Consider the following 5,605-nt stretch of genomic DNA (forward strand, 5'->3'; position numbering starts at 1 on the left):
AATCGAACCCGGGACCTTTCAGTCCGCAGGCTGACGCTCTGTCCACTGAGCCAAACCGGTTTCGGCGGTGGTGGTTGTTTTTACACACAGGCCTTGACAGGCGGGCTGTGGCCACAGAGTTCCAAAATTCAGTGCCACTGTGGTTCTTTAACTTTCTAACAGGAAAAATATATTTGTGCTCACTCATCAACATTAGGAAATCCTGAATCCAGTGTCTAATTTATTTTTATGTTTATTTTTTTACTATTTTAAATGACTAGGAGATTATTACCAAATTTGGTAACTTTGCCATTCAACAACAGAAGACTAGGAATTTTTCTGTCCTGTTAAATCTTTTTTCTCTCCCCCCATCCCTCCGTAAATATTTTCACATACATTTGCATAAAATAAATTGTGCATATAAATACATTGTGCTTTTTATCCATAGCTCCATGCTGGTCATTAAGAAAGCTTAGACCTTAAGCAAATTAATGAAATAACATCTGCCTGAATTTTAAGCACCTACTATGTGTATGCCAATCTCCGTGTAATCAGAGTGTTTTACCTTTCTTAAATATAATCCTCTGAAGGGTTTAATCCTTAGACAAACCTCCCATTTTACAGGTCAGGCTACTGAGATTAAGGAACTTGCCCAAGTCCCAGTCCTGGAACCGACTAGAATTTGAAGCCAAGCCTGCCTAGCTTCCTTCTGCACTCTTTTCCCTGCAATACTTTTAGTTCCTGGGTGAGCTGACTGTGTTTTCAGGAGGTCTCAGCACAGTCCTCTCCCCATAGCACAACAATGCACAGTGAAGATTAGATTTCTTATAGTTTGTCCTTCTCATGCTGTCATTTTCCACCAGTGGAAGGAAAAACTATTTCAGTGGCTTGATCAGTCCGTGTCAGTCATGGGCTGCCACATATAAAATAGGTGTTATGTGACTTCAGAAAATTATGTCATGGCACGGTTATGAAAAAAAAGATCTTTGGAAGTAGAAAATTGTGTACTTTTAAAAGGCTAAAGATTTATGCGATCTGAAGAGAAACCAGAGTATAGAAAATTGTGTATTTTTAAAATACGAGTTTGGCCTGGCCGGTGTGGCTCAGTTGGTTGAGCATCATCCGTGCCCGGAAGGTCACCAGTTCAGATTCTGATCAGGGCACATGCTTAGGTTGTGGGCTTGATCCCCAATAGGGGGCGTGCAGGAGGCCGCCGATCAAAGATGCTCATCATGTTTCTCTCTCTTCTCTCTCTCTCTCTCTCTCTCTCTCTCTCTCTCTCTCTCTCTCTCTCTCTCCTTTTCCCTTCTCTCTAAAAAACACACACACACACCACAATAAAGACATATTTTAAAAACAAACAAACAAAAAGCATGAGTGTGCTGCCTTGCTGAATTTGCGTGTTTTTGTAGCCGATGAAGAATACGAAGACGGAATTGAACGGACGTGTGACACTCTCCTGATGTGCATCGTCACCGTCCTGAACCAGGGCCTCAGGAACGGCGGTGGTGTGGGCGACGTGCTGAGGAGGCCATCGAAAGATGTGAGCAGGAGGAAACGTATTTTCTCAAGGAGCACATAACCATTTTTTAAAACTCTCTTAACATTGACAATATATATTTTTGTTGTTTTCAGGGTGCTATCTTGTGTCGTTTGCTTAACAAGTATAATGGTAGCCATTAAAACCAGTTAATTGTATGCTAGGATTACATAGACATCACTAATGTCCTAAAACCCTAGACTGTTGGTGGGGTTAGGAACTTTTTCCAAGTTTGAACTGTGTATTGTGTTACAGCAGCAAAATCGTGGTTATGGATGTTATAGAGGAGTTGAGGGTTTCATAAGTAACAGAAACTAGACTGCCTTTTGTCTATCAGGTTTCTCAGGCATGAAGATTTACTCTTTGCCTCTGAATATGAGTAGCCATTATTATTTATCCAGGATGAACATGATATTTAAACAGATTCTAACAAGATTTCATATCTTAAAATGGCAAGGCTGAAAAATTTCTCATTGGCTATAAACACCAGGCTGGGAGCTTAAAAAAAAAAATCTCAGTTCTCCAGCAGGTTAGCTGTATTATGTGGTCAGTTCATCTACTGTCTCCTCTTCTATGACCTAGCTGGATTACATGACCTCCGATGTGTACTTTAATACTATTCATCAAGTAGAAATAGCTTGAGCTGTATGTACTTGACCCTGTATGTAAGGCCAAGAACAAAACCTCTTCCAGAACCTGACAAATCATTAGGTCCTCCTCAACTCCTTAATCTCTTGACTTTTGGAATCGATGTTTGTATATCTTTTGTGCAACTTGTGGGATGCAATCTACTGCACCAAAATGCATTTTGCGTGATGACTTCATAAAAAGCAAGTCTCCCCATGGGGGTGGTGTGAGTCCCAGGGAATGGAAGGGGGTTCTGGGAACAGGTTGTGAAGCTTTTCTCGTTACATATAAAGAAAATGAAGTTAGAAAGCGGGTCTTATTTTTCCAACTTGGAATATTGTTTATATTAATTTAGAAATATTTATTGAATATATTCCCTTTGCTAGACAATATGCTGAATCACCATGCATTGAAAATGTGTATGTGTATATATTTTTTATTTTGCATTTTTATTTCAGGAGCCCTTGTTTGCTGCCCGAGTGGTATATGACCTTCTTTTCTATTTCATTGTCATCATTATTGTTCTTAACTTGATTTTTGGTGTCATCATTGATACTTTTGCCGATCTCAGAAGTGAGAAACAGAAAAAAGAAGAAATCCTAAAGACAACCTGCTTCATCTGTGGTAAGTGTTCTCAAGATACTAAAATAATAGGTGACACTGCCCAGGAGGGGCTATAATGGTGTTTACTTGCCATGCTTTGGGGAAAATTATTTCAAAATGGAAGCAGATTATGTAACTGAGCATTGGACTGGGTTCTCTGTTCCATAAATAGAATAATTACATCCCAAAGCTATCTTGTCATAATTTCTGCAATTTCTATGATTCTCTGACTATGGAATATGTTGCGAAATGCCAAAAGGTTCCATCAACTGGTAAACAGATTTTTCATCACAGTAACATATTGATTAAATAACAGAATGATTTTTTATTTTATTTGGTTATGAGTTCACAGAAGATTTTTTCCAGTAACTTGAACTTTTACTCACTGACACTTCATTTCTGTACTTTTGTTGCTGTATCTGTTTTCTCCTTCTCTCTGTCTCTCTCTCTCTCTCTCTCTCACACACACACACACACTTGTAGGTTCAATTCCCAGCCCCAGTTGGGGTGCATATGGAGGCAACTCTTCTCTCTCTCTCTCTCTCTCTCTCTCTCTCTCTCTCTCTCTGTCCTCCCTTCTCCCATCATTATCTCTCGGGTCCAACCTTTTCTTCGTCCTCATCATCCCCTTTGGCTCTACCCTCTTCTCCATATACCGCAGCTTTCTGGCTTTAGTTTTCTCTGTAGCTGGCCTAGTTATCCTAGAATCCTTTCCAATCCTGGAATAATCCCCAGCTCCAGATTACACTCACCATCTATTCTTCCATGTTGGGCTGAAGAATCTTTGGATAAAAGTCACAAAACAAGCATAAGAGCTTCACTACAACATTTTCTTATATAACTTAAATAGGACCCTCAGTAAATCCCATTCCCTTTTTGGTTTGCCTTTTGTCAACTGTCTCATTCCCCTCAATGGCTCTTCTACACCTTTCCAACATTGCTCCACCAGTTGGAGGCGTACCAAGTCATAACCTGTAATAATGAGCTACATTCTAAGGGAACAAACAAAGTAGACATGCCCTTCTTCTATTGTGGAATTCAAACACAATGAATATCATTGCTGTGTCATGTGTTAAGGGAAATGATCGAATTCACAGGTTGCTGTATCTCGTCAGGTTGAGGTAGGGGGCAGGCAAGAGTCAGAAAAGGCTTCTTAGAAGAGATGGTGCCAGAGCTGATGGTAAAAGACGGAAGGGAGGTAGTCATATCAAGTAGAAGTAGAGTGGCTGGTGTAAGGAAAGGCATGGAGAGAAGAAAAATATGTGAGAATCTTCAGTTACGATAAGAAGCTCAGGGTTGCTGGAGCTTACATTTCTGAGCAGGGCATGCCAAGAGAGGAGGTTGGCCAGATCATATGTGGCCTTTTATGTTAAAAAGCATGGTCTTGATCCTGTAGGCTTGTAGAGGATGATCAACCATTAAAGAATGTTAAGTAGAGGAAGACAGGGTTTTATTTTTGTTTTGGAGCTCTGTGGCAGGAGTGGGAGGTTGTTCCTCAGAGGACAGTACTAGAGACAGAGTAACCAGGGATGAGGTTATTGCCGTAGTCCAAGTGAAAGGTTATGAAACCTTGATTCAGGAAACAGTCGTGGCAGCATTAAGGGTTGAGGACAGAATCAAGAAATATTTAGGAGAGCTTCGCCAGTGTGGCTCAGTGGTTGACCCATGAACCAGGAGGTCATAGTTTGAGTCCCAGTCAGGGCACATGCCTGGCACGTGGGCTCAATCCCCAGTATAGAGTGTGCATGAGGCAGCCAGTCGATGATTCTCTCTCATCATTGATGTTTCTGTCTCTCTCTCTCCATTCCTCTCTCTGAAATCAATAAAAACATGTTTTTTTAAAAAAGAAATATTTAGGAGATATTAAATCTCAATGATTTGGAAAGAATATGAAAGAGCTGGGGTAGCTGGGTAGATGGTAGTATCAACAGCTGAGTTTGAGACTAGAGAAGAAAAACAGTTTTAGGTAGGAATATACTGAATTTATCTGGAAATGCTGGAAATGAGGTATGCACTAAACACCCCAGTCAGATGCATTCAGCACAGAGATCCACATATGCGTTCAGACTCAGAATGTCTGCCATGGAGACAGTAATTGGGGAATCCTCAGCCTGCATACGGTAGGAAAAGCTGGAGTATAGAGAAAGACTTCTGAGTGAGAAAAGAAGATGGAGTCCAAGTGGGAAAGCTCACCATTGAAAAGTTAAAAGAGAAAGAGATCACACATAATACAGTCATCAAGTCCAAGTGATGTGAGGAGAACCACGGGTGTATGGCATGTTGAAACGAGGGGAGAAAATAGTTTGGGAAGAAAGAGATTGATTACTGATTGTCAAAGCAGAGAAAGTCAATAACATATGAACTGAAGTAGAGCCTTTGGGTTTCTCATTTAGGAGGTTTTGGTGGCTTTAGATAGAGTAGTTTCCACAAGGGTGAGGACAGGTACCAGATTGCGCAAAGCTGGGGGAGGGACTTGCTGCAAGGAAATTGTCTAGATTAGGTGGTAGGAAGCAAGATTGAAATGGAGCCAAGGAAGATGCCATACAATAATTTTGGGGTTTGGGGAAGTGAACCACTGTATTGAAGGGTGAGTTCCAAAGAGAAGAAAGATGCTGCCCTTGAAAATTTCTGTGTTTCATGGTCTTGCTTTCACACTGCTTCCTCTAAGCCCTTTTCTTTATGATCATAGTAACTATTATGTCAGCACACTACCTCGGAAAAAATGGTGGGGTTTTTTTCTGAAGAATGTTATCAGTAGCGTGTGAGCCTCATTCTAAGACATGATCCTGTTTCCCATATTCTAAAAGCAAAAAACATGAACAAAATAATAGGGCCATCACTGAACCACCATTCCTG

Source organism: Myotis davidii, unplaced genomic scaffold (assembly GCF_000327345.1).
Source record: "Myotis davidii unplaced genomic scaffold, ASM32734v1 scaffold535, whole genome shotgun sequence".
In the NCBI taxonomy this organism is placed as follows: Eukaryota; Metazoa; Chordata; class Mammalia; order Chiroptera; family Vespertilionidae; genus Myotis; species Myotis davidii.